Source organism: Pseudophryne corroboree, unplaced genomic scaffold (genome assembly GCF_028390025.1).
Source record: "Pseudophryne corroboree isolate aPseCor3 unplaced genomic scaffold, aPseCor3.hap2 scaffold_294, whole genome shotgun sequence".
Lineage (NCBI taxonomy): Eukaryota > Metazoa > Chordata > Amphibia > Anura > Myobatrachidae > Pseudophryne > Pseudophryne corroboree.
In genome coordinates, this window is record NW_026969607.1 from 178,113 (window position 1) to 195,019 (window position 16,907).

At 48.1% G+C, this 16,907-nt stretch overlaps 20 non-coding genes and 4 pseudogenes across 20 annotated transcripts; 12 read left to right on the forward strand and 12 right to left on the reverse strand.

Annotated features, from left to right (window-relative positions):
- Nucleotides 1–432: 432 nt before the first annotated feature.
- Nucleotides 433–596, forward strand: LOC135014964 (U1 spliceosomal RNA). The gene has a single exon (XR_010213313.1). It is a non-coding gene; the product is annotated as a U1 spliceosomal RNA (small nuclear RNA).
- A 152-nt stretch (nucleotides 597–748) lies between these two features.
- LOC135015370 (U1 spliceosomal RNA) lies at nucleotides 749–890 on the forward strand (annotated as a pseudogene).
- Nucleotides 891–1,578: 688 nt separating this feature from the next.
- LOC135015019 (U1 spliceosomal RNA) lies at nucleotides 1,579–1,742 on the forward strand. The gene has a single exon (XR_010213369.1). It is a non-coding gene; the product is annotated as a U1 spliceosomal RNA (small nuclear RNA).
- Nucleotides 1,743–1,894: 152 nt separating this feature from the next.
- Nucleotides 1,895–2,036, forward strand: LOC135015276 (U1 spliceosomal RNA; annotated as a pseudogene).
- Nucleotides 2,037–2,728: 692 nt separating this feature from the next.
- LOC135014965 (U1 spliceosomal RNA) lies at nucleotides 2,729–2,892 on the forward strand. The gene has a single exon (XR_010213314.1). It is a non-coding gene; the product is annotated as a U1 spliceosomal RNA (small nuclear RNA).
- Nucleotides 2,893–3,044: 152 nt separating this feature from the next.
- LOC135015371 (U1 spliceosomal RNA) lies at nucleotides 3,045–3,186 on the forward strand (annotated as a pseudogene).
- A 694-nt stretch (nucleotides 3,187–3,880) lies between these two features.
- LOC135014981 (U1 spliceosomal RNA) lies at nucleotides 3,881–4,044 on the forward strand. The gene has a single exon (XR_010213330.1). It is a non-coding gene; the product is annotated as a U1 spliceosomal RNA (small nuclear RNA).
- A 386-nt stretch (nucleotides 4,045–4,430) lies between these two features.
- LOC135015277 (U1 spliceosomal RNA) lies at nucleotides 4,431–4,572 on the reverse strand (annotated as a pseudogene).
- Nucleotides 4,573–4,724: 152 nt separating this feature from the next.
- LOC135014987 (U1 spliceosomal RNA) lies at nucleotides 4,725–4,888 on the reverse strand. Its single transcript, XR_010213337.1, has one exon. It is a non-coding gene; the product is annotated as a U1 spliceosomal RNA (small nuclear RNA).
- Nucleotides 4,889–5,503: 615 nt separating this feature from the next.
- Nucleotides 5,504–5,666, reverse strand: LOC135015267 (U1 spliceosomal RNA). Its single transcript, XR_010213601.1, has one exon. It is a non-coding gene; the product is annotated as a U1 spliceosomal RNA (small nuclear RNA).
- A 152-nt stretch (nucleotides 5,667–5,818) lies between these two features.
- LOC135015149 (U1 spliceosomal RNA) lies at nucleotides 5,819–5,982 on the reverse strand. The gene has a single exon (XR_010213498.1). It is a non-coding gene; the product is annotated as a U1 spliceosomal RNA (small nuclear RNA).
- Nucleotides 5,983–6,653: 671 nt separating this feature from the next.
- LOC135015340 (U1 spliceosomal RNA) lies at nucleotides 6,654–6,816 on the reverse strand. Its single transcript, XR_010213635.1, has one exon. It is a non-coding gene; the product is annotated as a U1 spliceosomal RNA (small nuclear RNA).
- A 152-nt stretch (nucleotides 6,817–6,968) lies between these two features.
- On the reverse strand, nucleotides 6,969–7,132 carry LOC135014999 (U1 spliceosomal RNA). Its single transcript, XR_010213349.1, has one exon. It is a non-coding gene; the product is annotated as a U1 spliceosomal RNA (small nuclear RNA).
- Nucleotides 7,133–7,803: 671 nt separating this feature from the next.
- Nucleotides 7,804–7,966, reverse strand: LOC135015355 (U1 spliceosomal RNA). The gene has a single exon (XR_010213648.1). It is a non-coding gene; the product is annotated as a U1 spliceosomal RNA (small nuclear RNA).
- Nucleotides 7,967–8,118: 152 nt separating this feature from the next.
- On the reverse strand, nucleotides 8,119–8,282 carry LOC135015105 (U1 spliceosomal RNA). The gene has a single exon (XR_010213454.1). It is a non-coding gene; the product is annotated as a U1 spliceosomal RNA (small nuclear RNA).
- Nucleotides 8,283–8,953: 671 nt separating this feature from the next.
- On the reverse strand, nucleotides 8,954–9,116 carry LOC135015336 (U1 spliceosomal RNA). The gene has a single exon (XR_010213631.1). It is a non-coding gene; the product is annotated as a U1 spliceosomal RNA (small nuclear RNA).
- Nucleotides 9,117–9,260: 144 nt separating this feature from the next.
- LOC135015451 (U5 spliceosomal RNA) lies at nucleotides 9,261–9,376 on the forward strand. The gene has a single exon (XR_010213706.1). It is a non-coding gene; the product is annotated as a U5 spliceosomal RNA (small nuclear RNA).
- Nucleotides 9,377–9,646: 270 nt separating this feature from the next.
- LOC135015442 (U5 spliceosomal RNA) lies at nucleotides 9,647–9,762 on the forward strand. The gene has a single exon (XR_010213695.1). It is a non-coding gene; the product is annotated as a U5 spliceosomal RNA (small nuclear RNA).
- Nucleotides 9,763–10,048: 286 nt separating this feature from the next.
- On the forward strand, nucleotides 10,049–10,164 carry LOC135014921 (U5 spliceosomal RNA). Its single transcript, XR_010213269.1, has one exon. It is a non-coding gene; the product is annotated as a U5 spliceosomal RNA (small nuclear RNA).
- Nucleotides 10,165–10,438: 274 nt separating this feature from the next.
- LOC135014936 (U5 spliceosomal RNA) lies at nucleotides 10,439–10,554 on the forward strand. The gene has a single exon (XR_010213285.1). It is a non-coding gene; the product is annotated as a U5 spliceosomal RNA (small nuclear RNA).
- Nucleotides 10,555–10,829: 275 nt separating this feature from the next.
- Nucleotides 10,830–10,945, forward strand: LOC135014952 (U5 spliceosomal RNA). The gene has a single exon (XR_010213301.1). It is a non-coding gene; the product is annotated as a U5 spliceosomal RNA (small nuclear RNA).
- Nucleotides 10,946–15,996: 5,051 nt separating this feature from the next.
- On the reverse strand, nucleotides 15,997–16,112 carry LOC135014940 (U5 spliceosomal RNA). Its single transcript, XR_010213289.1, has one exon. It is a non-coding gene; the product is annotated as a U5 spliceosomal RNA (small nuclear RNA).
- Nucleotides 16,113–16,387: 275 nt separating this feature from the next.
- LOC135014928 (U5 spliceosomal RNA) lies at nucleotides 16,388–16,503 on the reverse strand. Its single transcript, XR_010213276.1, has one exon. It is a non-coding gene; the product is annotated as a U5 spliceosomal RNA (small nuclear RNA).
- Nucleotides 16,504–16,777: 274 nt separating this feature from the next.
- Nucleotides 16,778–16,893, reverse strand: LOC135015459 (U5 spliceosomal RNA). Its single transcript, XR_010213715.1, has one exon. It is a non-coding gene; the product is annotated as a U5 spliceosomal RNA (small nuclear RNA).
- Nucleotides 16,894–16,907: the final 14 nt, after the last annotated feature.

Below are 16,907 nucleotides of genomic sequence, written 5' to 3' on the forward strand. Positions count from 1 at the left end.
ATACTTCAGGGGCTGGGGCATAGCCAACATGAGCCCCACACCGAAGGAGAATGGAGGTGTTTAATGCGAACTAGGGGTCATCCAAGCGCCGCAAAAGGCCGCCATGCCCTGCATAACCCTTTTCTCTTTTCATATGCAGATGAGGGTTCCAGCCAACTTTGGCCCACTGCTTGGATGACATCACCGTATGCAAATCCGTCTTCTGCAGACCTTCTCCCAGGAATGCTTTTACTAGTTGTTGCATTTGGTTTGTTGTTTGGGGGTGCTTCAGTATTAGGCAGCCTTCTGCCCTCCCATGTTCATCTGAAAATATGTGTTCTCCCTGCAGTTGTTGTCCCCAGATGAGAGTTCCCTTGTGCTGCCTCAGTTGAATCTCCTTTACTTGACAGAGATGTGCCTGAGCAGCGGCCCTCCCCAGCCCTATCCCAAATCATACTTATTTTGCATAGGAGATACCATGGTCATGAAGATTGTTCTCCCAGGGTTAGGTTCATTCATTGCATTCTGGGTATGCTGACCCCTGTGATTTCCCCAAATGTGGGAAACTCAACTGCATTATTTGTGGTAGTGGGGGACTGTGTTTGTGCTTTCCTCTGGTCAGCTCTGGTAAAAGTCAGATTTCTTTGTCTCAGATCTTCCTCTAGCCTTGTTCTTCTTTCGAGAGTTCCCTTGTGCTGCCTCAGTTGGATCTCCTTCACTTGACAGGGGGGTGCCCGAGCAGCGACCCTCCCCAGCTCTAGCCCAACTCCTACTTACCTGCCAGGTGAGATACTATGATCATGTAGGTGCTTCTCCCAGGGCAAGGCTCACCCAATGCACTCTGGGTGTGCTGCCCCTGCGATTTCCCCAAATGTGGGAAACTTGACTGCATAATTTGTGTTTCCCCTGGTCGGCTCTCATATAATTCAGATCTCTTTGTCTCAGGTCTCTCTCCAGCCTAGTTTGCTGTCTGTTTCCACTTCTTTTTTCTTAAGCCCCTCCCTTCTATACCCTTGTGGACTATCCTGACATCTCCTCCTGTCTGCTTACTTTGTGCCTTCCAATGCACAATGCAAACTACAGGTAGTGCTGCAGGGCCCACACCCTTTTACTTGCCTTACAGAGCAGCTCTGGAGCTGTTACAGTGCCCAGCTGCTGCAAGAAATCAGCTTGAATGCTTCAGGGGCTGGGGCATAGCCAACATGAGCCCCACACCGACGGAGGGTGGAGGTGTTTAATGCAAACTAAGGGTCATCCAAGCACCGCAAAAGGCCGCCATGCCCTGCATACCCCTTTTCATATGCAGATGAGGGTTCCAGCCAACTTTGGCCCACTGCTTGGATAACATCACCGTATGCAAATCCGTCTTCTGCAGACCTTTTCCCAGGAATGCTTGTACTAGTTGTTGCATTTGGTTTGTTGTTTGGGGGTGCTTCAGTATTAGGCAGCCTTCTGCTCTCCCATTTTCATCTGAAAATATGTGTTCTCCTTGCAGTTGTTGTCCCCAGATGAGAGTTCCCTTGTGCTGCCTCAGTTGAATCTCCTTTACTTGACAGAGATGTGCCTGAGCAGCGGCCCTCCCCAGCCCTATCCCAAATCATACTTATTTTGCATAGGAGATACCATTATCATGAAGATTGTTCTCCGAGGGTGAGGTTCATTCATTGCATTTTGGGTATGCTGACCCCTGTGATTTCCCCAAATGTGGGAAACTCGACTGCATTATTTGTGGTAGTGGGGGACTGTGTTTGTGCTTTCCTCTGGTCAGCTCTGGTAAAAGTCAGATTTCTTTGTCTCAGATTTTCCTCTAGCCTTGTTCTTCTTTCGAGAGTTCCCTTGTGCTGCCTCAGTTGGATCTCCTTCACTTGACAGGGGGGTACCCGAGCAGCAACCCTCCCCAGCTCTAGCCCAACTCCTACTTACCTGCCAGGTGAGATACTATGATCATGAAGGTGCTTCTCCCAGGGCAAGGCTCACCCATTGCACTCTGGGTGTGCTGCTCCTGCGATTTCCCCAAATGTGGGACACTTGACTGCATAATTTGTGTTTCCCCTGGTCGGCTCTCGTATAATTTAGATCTCTTTGTCTCAGGTCTCTCTCCAGCCTAGTTTGCTGCCTGTTTCCACTTCTCTTTTCTTGAGCCGCTCCCTTCTATGCCCTTGCGCACTATCCTGACTTCTCCCGTCTGCTTACTTTGTGCCTTCCAACGCACAATGCGAACTACAGGTAGTGCTGCAGGGCCCACACCCTTTTACTTGCCTTACAGAGCAGCTCTGGAGCTGTTACAGTGCCCAGCTGCTGCAAGAAATCAGCTTGAATACTTCAGGGGCTGGGGCATAGCCAACATGAGCCCCACACCGAAGGAGAATGGAGGTGTTTAATGCGAACTAGGGGTCATCCAAGCGCCGCAAAAGGCCGCCATGCCCTGCATAACCCTTTTCTCTTTTCATATGCAGATGAGGGTTCCAGCCAACTTTGGCCCACTGCTTGGATGACATCACCGTATGCAAATCCGTCTTCTGCAGACCTTTTCCCAGGAATGCTTTTACTAGTTGTTGCATTTGGTTTGTTGTTTGGGGGTGCTTCAGTATTAGGCAGCCTTCTGCCCTCCCATGTTCATCTGAAAATATGTGTTCTCCCTGCAGTTGTTGTCCCCAGATGAGAGTTCCCTTGTGCTGCCTCAGTTGAATCTCCTTTACTTGACAGAGATGTGCCTGAGCAGCGGCCCTCCCCAGCCCTATCCCAAATCATACTTATTTTGCATAGGAGATACCATGGTCATGAAGATTGTTCTCCCAGGGTTAGGTTCATTCATTGCATTCTGGGTATGCTGACCCCTGTGATTTCCCCAAATGTGGGAAACTCAACTGCATTATTTGTGGTAGTGGGGGACTGTGTTTGTGCTTTCCTCTGGTCAGCTCTGGTAAAAGTCAGATTTCTTTGTCTCAGATCTTCCTCTAGCCTTGTTCTTCTTTCGAGAGTTCCCTTGTGCTGCCTCAGTTGGATCTCCTTCACTTGACAGGGGGGTGCCCGAGCAGCGACCCTCCCCAGCTCTAGCCCAACTCCTACTTACCTGCCAGGTGAGATACTATGATCATGTAGGTGCTTCTCCCAGGGCAAGGCTCACCCAATGCACTCTGGGTGTGCTGCCCCTGCGATTTCCCCAAATGTGGGAAACTTGACTGCATAATTTGTGTTTCCCCTGGTCGGCTCTCATATAATTCAGATCTCTTTGTCTCAGGTCTCTCTCCAGCCTAGTTTGCTGTCTGTTTCCACTTCTTTTTTCTTAAGCCCCTCCCTTCTATACCCTTGTGGACTATCCTGACATCTCCTCCTGTCTGCTTACTTTGTGCCTTCCAATGCACAATGCAAACTACAGGTAGTGCTGCAGGGCCCACACCCTTTTACTTACCTTACAGAGCAGCTCTGGAGCTGTTACAGTGCCCAGCTGCTGCAAGAAATCAGCTTGAATGCTTCAGGGGCTGGGGCATAGCCAACATGAGCCCCACACCGACGGAGGGTGGAGGTGTTTAATGCAAACTAAGGGTCATCCAAGCACCGCAAAGGCCGCCATGCCCTGCATACCCCTTTTCTCTTTTCATATGCAGATGAGGGTTCCAGCCAACTTTGGCCCACTGCTTGGATAACATCACCGTATGCAAATCCGTCTTCTGCAGACCTTTTCCCAGGAATGCTTGTACTAGTTGTTGCATTTGGTTTGTTGTTTGGGGGTGCTTCAGTATTAGGCAGCCTTCTGCTCTCCCATTTTCATCTGAAAATATGTGTTCTCCCTGCAGTTGTTGTCCCCAGATGAGAGTTCCCTTGTGCTGCCTCAGTTGAATCTCCTTTACTTGACAGAGATGTGCCTGAGCAGCGGCCCTCCCCAGCCCTATCCCAAATCATACTTATTTTGCATAGGAGATACCATTATCATGAAGATTGTTCTCCCAGGGTGAGGTTCATTCATTGCATTCTGGGTATGCTGACCCCTGTGATTTTCCCAAATGTGGGAAACTCGACTGCATTATTTGTGGTAGTGGGGGACTGTGTTTGTGCTTTCCTCTGGTCAGCTCTGGTAAAAGTCAGATTTCTTTGTCTCAGATCTTCCTCTAGCCTTGTTCTTCTTTCGAGAGTTCCCTGGTGCTGCTTCAGTTGGATCTCCTTCACTTCACAGGGGGGAACCCGAGCAGCGACCCTCCCCAGCTCTAGCCCAACTCCTACTTACCTGCCAGGTGAGCTGCTCTGTAAGGCAAGTAAAAGGGTGTGGGCCCTGCAGCACTACCTGTAGTTCGCATTGTGCGTTGGAAGGCACAAAGTAAGCAGACGGGAGAAGTCAGGATAGTGCGCAAGGGCATAGAAGGGAGCGGCTCAAGAAAAGAGAAGTGGAAACAGGCAGCAAACTAGGCTGGAGAGAGACCTGAGACAAAGAGATCTAAATTATACGAGAGCCGACCAGGGGAAACACAAATTATGCAGTCAAGTGTCCCACATTTGGGGAAATCGCAGGAGCAGCACACCCAGAGTGCAATGGGTGAGCCTTGCCCTGGGAGAAGCACCTTCATGATCATAGTATCTCACCTGGCAGGTAAGTAGGAGTTGGGCTAGAGCTGGGGAGGGCTGCTGCTCGGGTACCCCCCTGTCAAGTGAAGGAGATCCAACTGAGGCAGCACAAGGGAACTCTCGAAAGAAGAACAAGGCTAGAGGAAAATCTGAGACAAAGAAATCTGACTTTTACCAGAGCTGACCAGAGGAAAGCACAAACACAGTCCCCCACTACCACAAATAATGCAGTCGAGTTTCCCACATTTGGGGAAATCACAGGGGTCAGCATACCCAAAATGCAATGAATGAACCTCACCCTCGGAGAACAATCTTCATGACCATGGTATCTCCTATGCAAAATAAGTATGATTTGGGATAGGGCTGGGGAGGGCCGCTGCTCAGGCACATCTATGTCAAGTAAAGGAGATTCAACTGAGGCAGCACAAGGGAACTCCCATCTGGGGACAACAACTGCAGGGAGAACACATATTTTCAGATGAACATGGGAGGGCAGAAGGCTGCCTAATACTGAAGCACCCCCAAACAACAAACCAAATGCAACAACTAGTACAAGCATTCCTGGGGGAAGTTCTGCAGAAGACGGATTTGCATACGGTGATGTCATCCAAGCAGTGGGCCAAAGTTGGCTGGAACCCTCATCTGCATATGAAAAGAGAAAAGGGGTATGCAGGGCATGGCGGCCTTTTGCGGCGCTTGGATGACCCTTTGTTCGCATTAAACACCCCCACCCTCCTTCGGTGTGGGGCTCATGTTGGCTATGCCCCAGCCCCTGAAGCATTCAAGCTGATTTCTTGCAGCAGCTGGGCACTGTAACAGCTCCAGAGCTGCTCTGTACGGCAAGTAAAAGGGTGTGGGCCCTGCAGCACTACCTGTAGTTTGCATTGTGCATTGGAAGGCACTTAAGAATAGAGAAGTGGAAACAGACAGCAAACTAGGCTGGAGAGAGACCTGAGACAAAGAGATCTGAATTATACGAGAGCCGACCAGGGGAAACACAAATTATGCAGTCAAGTTTCCCACATTTGGGGAAATCGCAGGAGCAGCACACCCAGAGTGCAATGGGTGAGCCTTGCCCTGGGAGAAGCACCTACGTGATCATAGTATCTCACCTGGCAGGTAAGTAGGAGTTGGGCTAGAGCTGGGGAGGGTCGCTGCTCGGGTACCCCCCTGTCAAGTGAAGGAGATCCAACTGAGGCAGCACAAGGGAATTCTCGAAAGAAGAACAAGGCTAGAGGAAGATCTGAGACAAAGAAATCTGACTTTTACCTGAGCTGACCAGAGGAAAACACAAACACAGTCCCCCACTACCACAAATAATGCTGTCGAGTTTCACACATTTGGGGAAATCACAGGGGTCAGCATACCCAGAATGCAATGAATGAACCTCACACTGGGAGAATAATCTTCATGACCATGGTATCTCCTATGCAAAATAAGTATGATTTGGGATAGGGCTGGGGAGGGCCGCTGCTCAGGCACATCTCTGTCAAGTAAAGGAGATTCAACTGAGGCAGCATAAGGGAACTCTCATCTGGGGACAACAACTGCAGGGAGAACACATATTTTCAGATGAACATGGGAGGGCAGAAGGCTGCCTAATACTGAAGCACCCCCAAACAACAAACCAAATGCAACAACTAGTGCAAGCATTCCTGGGGGAAGGCCTGCAGCAGATGGATTTGCATATGGTGATGTCATCCAAGCAGTGGGTCAAAGTTGGCTTCAACCCTCGTCTGCATATGAAAAGAGAAAAGGGGCGTGCAGGGCATGGCGGCCTTTTGCGGCGCTTGGATGACCCCTAGTTCGCATTAAACACCTCCACCCTCCTTTGGTGTGGGGCTCATGTTGGCTATGCCCCAGCCCCTGAAGCATTCAAGCTGATTTCTTGCAGTAGCTGGGCACTGTAACAGCTCCAGAGCTGCTCTGTACGGCAAGTAAAAGGGTGTGGGCCCTGCAGCACTACCTGTAGTTTGCATTGTGCATTGGAAGGCACAAAGTAAGCAGACGGGAGAAGTAAGGATAGTGCGCAAGGCCATAGAATGGAGCGGCTTAAGAAAAGAGAAGTGGAAACAGACAGCAAACTAGGCTGGAGAGAGACCTGAGACAAAGAGATCTGAATTATACGAGAGCCGACCAGGGGAAACACAAATTATGCAGTCAAGTTTCCCACATTTGGGGAAATCGCAGGGGCAGCACATCCAGAGTGCAATGGGTGAGCCTTGCCCTGGGAGAAGCACCTTCATGATTATAGTATCTCACCTGGCAGGTAAGTAGAAGTTGGGCTAGAGCTGGGGAGGGTCGCTGCTCGGGCACCCCCCTGTCAAGTGAAGGAGATCCAACTGAGGCAGCACAAGGGAACTCTCGAATGAAGAACAAGGCTAGAGGAAGAACTGAAACAAAGAAATCTGACTTTTACCAGAGCTGACCAGAGGAAAGCACAAACACAGTCCCCCACTACCACAAATAATGCAGTTGAGTTTCCCACATTTGGGGAAATCACAGGGGTCAGCATACCCAGAATGCAATGAATGAACCTCACCCTGGGAGAACAATCTTCAAGACCATGGTCTCTCCTATGCAAAATAAGTATGATTTGGGATAGGGCTGGGGAGGGCCGCTGCTCAGGCACATCTCTGTCAAGTAAAGGAGATTCAACTGAGGCAGCACAAGGGAACTCTCATCTGGGGACAACAACTGCAGGGAGAACACATATTTTCAGATGAACATGGGAGGGCAGAAGGCTGCCTAATACTGAAGCACCCCCAAACAACAAACCAAATGCAACAACTAGTGCAAGCATTCCTGGGGGAAGGCCTGCAGCAGATGGATTTGCATATGGTGATGCCATCCAAGCAGTGGGTCAAAGTTGGCTTCAACCCTCGTCTGCATATGAAAAGAGAAAAGGGGCGTGCAGGGCATGGCGGCCTTTTGCGGCGCTTGGATGACCCCTAGTTCGCATTACACACCTCCACCCTCCTTCGGTGTGGGGCTCATGTTGGCTATGCCCCAGCCCCTGAAGCATTCAAGCTGATTTCTTGCAGCAGCTGGGCACTGTAACTGCTCCAGAGCTGCTCTGTAAGGCAAGTAAAAGGGTGTGGGCCCTGCAGCACTACCTGTAGTTTGCATTGTGCGTTGGAAGGCACAAAGTAAGCAGACGGGAGAAGTCAGGATAGTGCGCAAGGGCATAGAAGGGAGCGGCTCAAGAAAAGAGAAGTGGAAACAGACAGCAAACTAGGCTGGAGAGAGACCTGAGACAAAGAGATCTGAATTATACGAGAGCCGACCAAGGGAAACACAAATTATGCAGTCAAGTTTCCCACATTTGGGGAAATCACAGGGGCAGCACAACCAGAGTGCAATGGGTGAGCCTTGCCCTGGGAGAAGCACCTTCATGATCATAGTATCTCACCTGGCAGGTAAGTAGGAGTTGGGCTAGAGCTGGGGAGGGTCGCTGCTCGGGCACCCCCCTGTCAAGTGAAAGAGATCCAACTGAGGCAGCACAAGGGAACTCTCGAAAGAAGAACAAGGCTAGAGGAAGATCTGAGATAAAGAAATCTGATTTTTACCAGAGCTGACCAGAGGAAAGCACAAACACAGTCCCCCACTACCACAAATAATGCAGTCGAGTTTCCCACATTTGGGGAAATCACAGGGGTCAGCATACCCAGAATGCAATGAATGAACCTCACACTGGGAGAACAATCTTCATGACCATGGTATCGCCTATGCAAAATAAGTATGATTTGGGATAGGGCTGGGGAGGGCCGCTGCTCAGGCACATCTCTGTCAAGTAAAGGAGATTCAACTGAGGCAGCACAAGGGAACTCTCATCTGGGGACAACAACTGCAGGGAGAACACATATTTTCAGATGAACATGGGAGGGCAGAAGGCTGCCTAATACTGAAGCACCCCCAAACAACAAACCAAATGCAACAACTAGTGCAAGCATTCCTGGGGGAAGGCCTGCAGCAGATGGATTTGCATATGGTGATGTCATCCAAACAGTGGGTCAAAGTTGGCTTCAACCCTCGTCTGCATATGAAAAGAGACAAGGGGCGTGCAGGGCATGGCGGCCTTTTGCGGCGCTTGGATGACCATTAGTTCGCATTACACTCCTCCACCCTCCTTCGGTGTGGGGCTCATGTTGGCTATTCCCCAGCCCCTGAAGCATTCAAGCTGATTTATTGCAGCAGCTGGGCACTGTAACTGCTCCAGAGACGCTCTGTAAGGCAAGTAAAAGGGTGTGGGTCCTGCAGCACTACCTGTAGTTTGCATTGTGCGTTGGAAGGCACGAAGTAAGCAGACGGGAGAAGTCAGGATAGTGCGCAAGGGCATAGAAGGGAGCGGCTCAAGAAAAGAGAAGTAGAAACAGACAGCAAACTAGGCTGGAGAGAGACCTGAGACAAAGAGATCTGAATTATACGAGAGCCGACCAGGGGAAACACAAATTATGCAGTCAAGTTTCCCACATTTGGGGAAACCGCAGAAGCAGCACACCCAGAGTGCAATGGGTGAGCCTTGCCCTGGGAGAAGCACCTTCATGATCATAGTATCTCACCTGGCAGGTAAGTAGGAGTTGGGCTAGAGCTGGGGAGGGTCGCTGCTCGAGCATCCCCCTGTCAAGTAAAGGAGATTCAACTGAGGCAGCACAAGGGAACTCTCATCTGGGGACAACAACTGCAGGGAGAACACATATTTTCAGATAAAAATCTTGGTCATGCTCTGGTTTCTCTTCAGAACGAACAAATCTTTCGCCTTTTACTAAAGATTTCCGTGGAGAGGAGCAAAACCGAGTTTTATCTCAATTTTTGCATGCCCCATCTTTTTGGGGTTTCTTTTATCGGTTTAAAGATAGAATGAGTGTGCTTTAATGTAAGCTCATTTGCATAGAAATTACAGTAAATGTTTGTTTCTTTTCAAACAGAACTTTCTTGACCATGCTACTTGCTTGAAAGATCTGGGAGCACATGGAATACAGTTCAAACCATGCTTATAGCAAGGAGAAGACAGGTGAGAAATCTGCTTTCTTTCAAATTGGGCGCTCACTTTGATCTGAATGAGGACTGCTGGCACGGCACTCAGGCGACAGGTGGAATCTTGGTCATGCTCTGGTTTCTCTTCAGAACGAACAAATCTTTCGCCTTTTACTAAAGATTTCCGTGGAGAGGAGCAAAACTGAGTTTTATCTCAATTTTTGCATGCCCCATATTATTGGGGTTTCTTTTATCGGATTAAAGACAGAACGAGTGTGCTTTCTTGTTAGCTTTAATGTAAGTTTATTTGCATAACAATGACAATAAATGTCTGTTTCTTTTCAAGCAGAACTTTCTTGACCATACTAATTGCTTGAAAGATCTGGGAGCACATGGAAAAGAGTACAAACCATGCTTATAGCAAGGGGAAGCCTGGTGAGAAATCTGCTTTCTTTCTTTCAAATTGGGTGCTCACTTTGAGCTGAATGAGGACTGCTGGCATGGCACTCAGGCGACAGGTGGAATCTTGGTCATGCTCTGGTTTCTCTTCAGAATGAACAAATCTTTCGCCTTTTACTAAAGATTTCCGTGGAGAGGAGCAAAACTGAGTTTTATCTCAATTTTTGCATGCCCCGTCTTATTGGGGTTTCTTTTATCAGTTTAAAGATAGAACGAGTGTGCTTTAATGTAAGCTCATTTGCGTAGAAATGACAGTAAATGTTTGTTTCTTTTCAAACAGAACTTTCTTGACTATACTAATTGCTTGAAAGATCTGGGAGCACATGGAAAAGAGTACAAACCATGTTTATAGCAAGGGGAAGCCTGGTGAGAAATCTGCTTTCTTTCTTTCAAATTGGGTGCTCACTTTGAGCTGAATGAGGACTGCTGGCATGGCACTCAGGCGACAGGTAGAATCTTGGTCATGCTGTGGTTTCTCTTCAGAACGAACAAATCTTTCGCCTTTTACTAAAGATTTCCGTGGAGAGGAGCAAAACTGAGTTTTATCTCAATTTGTGCATGCCCCATCTTATTGGGGTTTTATTTTATTGGTTTAAAGATAGAACGAGTGTGCTTTAATGTAAGCTCATTTGCATAGAAATGACAGTAAATGTTTGTTTCTTTTCAAACAGAACTTTCTTGACCACACTAATTGTTTGAAAGATCTGGGAGCACATGGAAAAGAGTACAAACCATGTTTATAGCAAGGGGAAGCCTGGTGAGAAATCTGCTTTCTTTCATTCAAATTGGGTGCTCACTTTGAGCTGAATGAGAACTGCTGGCATGGCACTCAGGCGACAGGTGGAATCTTGGTCATGCTCTGGTTTCTCTTCAGAACTAACAAATATTTCGCCTTTTATTAAAGATTTCCGTGGAGCGGAGCAAAACTGAGTTTTATCTCAATTTTTGCATGCCCCATATTATTGGGGTTTCTTTTATCAGTTTAAAGACAGAACGAGTGTGCTTTCTTGTTAGCTTTAATGTAAGTTTATTTGCATAACAATGACAGTAAATGTTTGTTTCTTTTCAAACAGAACTTTCTTGACCATGCTACTTGCTTGAAAGATCTGGGAGCACATGGAAAACAGTACAAACCATGCAGTATCACAAGAGCCTTTATTTGATCTTTCATGAAGATAGAGCAGAATTGAGGACACGTCAACAATTTCTGCCGAAGGTGGTTCATCTTTCCACATGGTGCCTTTGGCCACTGACACCTTCGTTGAGTCAAAGTCTCTGGCTGTGGTCAGAACTTTGAAAATTTATGTCACCAGAACGGTTCAGATTAGGAAAACAGAGGCTCTGTTTGTCCTGTATGCTCCCAACATGATTGGGTGTCCTGCTTCCATGCAGACCATTATGCGCTGGATCTGTGGTAAGATTCAGCATGCTCATTTCACGGCAGGATTGCCGTTACTGAATTAGGTGAAGACCCATTCTACTAGAAAGGTGGGTTCATCCTGGGCAGCTGGTCGGGGAGTCTCGGCATTGCAACTTTGCCGAGCAGCTATTTAGTAAACACTTTTGCTAAGTTTTACAAGTTTGATACCTTGGCTGATGATAACCTCAAGTTGGGTCATTCGGTGCTGCAGAGTCGTACGCACTCTCCCACCCGTTCAAGAGCTTTGGTATAACCCCATGGTTCTTAATGTGACCCCAGCATCCTCTAGGTCGTATGAGAAAATAGGATTTTAATACCTACCGGTAAATCCTTTTCTCTTAGTACGTAGAGGATGCTGGGCACCCGTCCCAGTCCATACTGTGTCTGCAGTTATTACTTGTGGTTATACACATGTTGTGTTACGGTTCTGGTCAGCTTTTTGCTGCAATTGTTCATGCCGTTGGCTTGTGTTCTGTTGAATGCCACGTTCTGCGGCATGCTTAAGGTGTGAGCTGGTAAGATGCTCACCTTAGTTTAACAATAAATCCTTTCCTCTTAATGTCCGTCTCCCTGGGCACAGTTCCTATAACTGGAGTCTGGAGGAGGGGCATAGAGGGAGGAGCCAGTTCACACCCTTTGAAAGTCTTAAAGTGCCCATGTCTCTTGCGGATCCCGTCTATACCCCATGGTTCTTAATGTGACCCCAGCATCCTCTACGGACTAAGAGAAAAGGATGCCCTTGTGTACTATCCTGACTTCTCCTCCCGTCTGCTTACTTTGTGACTTCCAACGCACAATGCGAACTACAGGTGGTGCTGCAGGGCCCACACCCTTTTACTTGCCTTATAGAGCAGCTCTGGAGCTGTTACAGTGCCCAGCTGCTGCAAGAAATCAGCATGAATGCTTCAGGGGATGGGGCATGGCCAACATGAGCCCCACACCAAAGGAGGGTGGGGGTGTTTAATGCGAACTAGGGGTCATCCAAGCACTGCAAAAGGCCGCCATGCCCTGCATGCCCCTTTTCTCTTTTTATATGCAGATGAGGGTTCCAGCCAACTTTGGCCCACTGCTTGGATGACATCACCGTATGCAAATCCTTCTGCTGCAGACCTTCCCCCAGGAATGCTTGTACTAGTTGTTGGATATGGTTTGATATTTGATGGTGCTTCAGTATTAGGCAGCCTTCCGCCCTCCCATGTTCATCTGAAAAGATGTGGTCTCCCTGCAGTTGTTGTCCCCAGACGAGAGTTCCCTTGTGCTTCCTCAGTTGAATCTCCTTAACTTGACGGGGGAGGGGCTGCCCGAGCTGCCACCCTCCCCAGCCCTATCCCAACTCATACTTATTTTACATATTAGATCTCTTGATCATGAAGATTGTTCTCACAGGGTGAGGTTCATCCATTATATTTTAAAATAGGAAGGTACAAATTACATATTTGAATTGCATCTATGTGCTGGATTCAAATGTCCCCCCCCCCCTTCCTTTCTCAATTGTGCCCGTCAGCAGCTATTCTAAGGTTGCTGCCAATGGGTGTGACACATTAATTTCTTCTGTGGGGTACACTGGACTCCACAAGGATTCACATTGGGGTGTAGAGTAGGATCTTGATCTGAGGCACCAACCGGCTCAAAGCTTTTGACTGTTCCCAAGAAGCTCAGTGCATTCTCCTCTATAACCCCGCTTCCATGAACAGGGAGCTCAGTTTGTAGTTGGTGCCTTCAGTAACAGGCCAATTAACAGGGGCCTGCCTCAGGCAGCCTATCCTTAGCTATTAATTTTGACAAGAAAAGAAGAACTTGTTTTATGAGAATCTACAAGGGCTGCAGCAGGCTAGGTCTAATAGACATCTTTACTGCAGCTTCATCACTCCCAGCGGCGCTGTATACTCCTGTGCCCTGGTTGCTGGGTCACTGCAGCGGAGGCTCCGGTTTCATCCTAAGGTCAGTCACACACACACCACCCTTCCGGATCACGAGGCCGCTGATGAAGGGGAGCGAGGCCGTAGGGGGTGGGCCGTGTGCGCACTGCGGTGGACACTGATTACTGGGCAGCCGCTCCACTAGCCACCAGGTACAGTTAAGGAGCACAGGTCTGGGGGTTTTTCTCCTATATTAACCCAATTTTGTACTGCCCGCAGCGCATTGTGATAGGTAATAGGGCCTGATTCAGGTTGGATTGCAATCACAATAAGCGATCCAACTGCAAAAATTGCTAAGAGCATACGCATGTGCCTGCATTTTCTGCGGCACCCCGCAGAGAATGTGATCGCCTCTGCCTGTCAATCGGGGCGGGGAAGGGGGGGAGAGGTGGGTCAGCAACACTCCATTTCCAAGTCAGGGATGGAGCGGTGCGGGGGCAAGGCTTCAAAATGGGGTCTGCAACGGAGGAGACACAGGGGGCGTGGTCACAGCGGCTGTATGACATCACATTCAGCCGCTGTGATCACAAAAATGGTGGCGGCTTCCTGCGCGCACATACAGTCTGCACCAGCAGGAGCCTACACCATTTTTTATGATCACGCTGAACTGCAGTGCGACTGCAATTACAGCATGGTCAAGAAGGGAGGCGTCATGCTGGGTGGCCATGCCCTGTCACTGTGCAGGAGCCAGCACCGCTCACACACTAGTCCCCGGGTGCAGCCCCCAACCCCCGGGACACCCGGAGCAACAAAATGTAGATTCAGGCCACCAGGCCACGCCCCTACCTATGAAACCATGCCTCCTTTTTACCATTGCGCTGCTTATCTGCGCGCACTGCATTACAATCTCCCTCGCCACCTCTCTGGGTGTCACCAGTGATAGTGACACCTCTGCCATGCTTGTAGCAGCTGGTCCTAAGATCTACGCCTCACACCCTGAGTGTTTGCCCTTGTGACTTGTTGATCATCATAGCGAAGCAGATGCTTACAGAAAACTGCAGGGGCTTAGATTGAAAATAAAAAAATTGATGGGTATAAGGTAGAGAGGAGCGGGTTCGGTTCTCCGAGAACCGAATTCCCCACGAACTCCACGTGGTTTACACTGGTCCGAGGCAGGCTCGGTTGTTCCCGCCTGACTCGGAAAACCTGAACAAGGGAAAATGTCATCATCCCGCTGTCGGATTCTTGCGAGATTCGGATTCCATAGAGAAAAGGGGCATGCAGGGCATGGCGGCCTTTTGCAGTGCTTGGATGACCCCTTGTTCGCATTAAACACCCCCAACCTCCTTTGGTGTGGGGCTCATGTTGGCCATGCCCCATCCCCTGAAGCATTCAAGCTGATTTCTTGCAGCAGCTGGGCACTGTAACAGCTCCAGAGCTGCTCTGTAAGGCAAGTAAAAGGGTGTGGGCCCTGCAGCACCACCTGTAGTTCGCATTGTGCGTTGGAAGGCACAAAGTAAGCAGACGGGAGGAGAAGTCAGGATAGTACACAAGGGCATCCTTTTCTCTTAGTCCGTAGTGGATGCTGGGGTCACATTAAGAACCATGGGGTATAGACGGGATCCACAAGAGACATGGGCACTTTAAGACTTTCAAAGGGTGTGAACTGGCTCCTCCCTCTATGCCCCTCCTCCAGACTCCAGTTATAGGAACTGTGCCCAGGGAGACGGACATTTCGAGGAAAGGATTTATAGTTAAACTAAGGTGAGCATCTTACCAGCTCACACCTTAAGCATGCCGCAGAACGTGGCATTCAACAGAACACAAGCCAACGGCATGAACAATTGCAGCAAAAAGCTGACCAGAACCGTAACACAACATGTGTATAACCACAAGTAATAACTGCAGACACAGTATGGACTGGGACGGGTGCCCAGCATCATCTACGTACTAAGAGAAAAGGATTTACCGGTAGGTATTAAAATCCTATTTTCTCATACGACCTAGAGGATGCTGGGGTCACATTAAGAACCATGGGGTTATACCAAAGCTCTTGAACGGGTGGGAGAGTGCGTACGACTCTGCAGCACCGAATGACCCAACTTGAGGTTATCATCAGCCAAGGTATCAAACTTGTAAAACTTAGCAAAAGTGTTTACTAAATAGCTGCTCGGCAAAGTTGCAATGCCGAGACTCCCCGACCAGCTGCCCAGGATGAACCCACCTTTCTAGTAGAATGGGTCTTCACCTAATTCAGTAACGGCAATCCTGCCGTGGAATGAGCATGCTGAATCTTACCACAGATCCAGCGCATAATGGTCTGCATGGAAGCAGGACACCCAATCATGTTGGGAGCATACAGGACAAACAGAGCCTCTGTTTTCCTAATCTGAACCGTTCTGGTGACATAAATTTTCAAAGTTCTGACCACAGCCAGAGACTTTGACTCAACGAAGGTGTCAGTGGCCAAAGGCACCATGTGGAAAGATGAACCACCTTCGGCAGAAATTGTTGACGTGTCCTCAATTCTGCTCTATCTTCATGAAAGATCAAATAAAGGCTCTTGTGATACTGCATGGTTTGTACTGTTTTCCATGTGCTCCCAGATCTTTCAAGCAAGTAGCATGGTCAAGAAAGTTCTGTTTGAAAAGAAACAAACATTTACTGTCATTGTTATGCAAATAAACTTACATTAAAGCTAACAAGAAAGCACACTCGTTCTGTCTTTAAACTGATAAAAGAAACCCCAATAATATGGGGCATGCAAAAATTGAGATAAAACTCAGTTTTGCTCCTCTCCACGGAAATCTTTAATAAAAGGCGAAATATTTGTTAGTTCTGAAGAGAAACCAGAGCATGACCAAGATTCCACCTGTCGCCTGAGTGCCATGCCAGCAGTTCTCATTCAGCTCAAAGTGAGCACCCAATTTGAATGAAAGAAAGCAGATTTCTCACCAGGCTTCCCCTTGCTATAAACATGGTTTGTACTCTTTTCCATGTGCTCCCAGATCTTTCAAACAATTAGTGTGGTCAAGAAAGTTCTGTTTGAAAAGAAACAAACATTTACTGTAATTTCTATGCAAATGAGCTTACATTAAAGCACACTCGTTCTATCTTTAAACCAATAAAATAAAACCCCAATAAGATGGGGCATGCAAAAATTGAGATAAAACTCAGTTTTGCTCCTCTCCACGGAAATCTTTAGTAAAAGGCGAAAGATTTGTTCGTTCTGAAGAGAAACCACAGCATGACCAAGATTCTACCTGTCGCCTGAGTGCCATGCCAGCAGTCCTCATTCAGCTCAAAGTGAGCACCCAATTTGAAAGAAAGAAAGCAGATTTCTCACCAGGCTTCCCCTTGCTATAAACATGGTTTGTACTCTTTTCCATGTGCTCCCAGATCTTTCAAGCAATTAGTATAGTCAAGAAAGTTCTGTTTGAAAAGAAACAAACATTTACTGTCATTTCTACGCAAATGAGCTTACATTAAAGCACACTCGTTCTATCTTTAAACTGATAAAAGAAACCCCAATAAGACGGGGCATGCAAAAATTGAGATAAAACTCAGTTTTGCTCCTCTCCACGGAAATCTTTAGTAAAAGGCGAAAGATTTGTTCGTTCTGAAGAGAAACCAGAGCATGACCAAGATTCCAC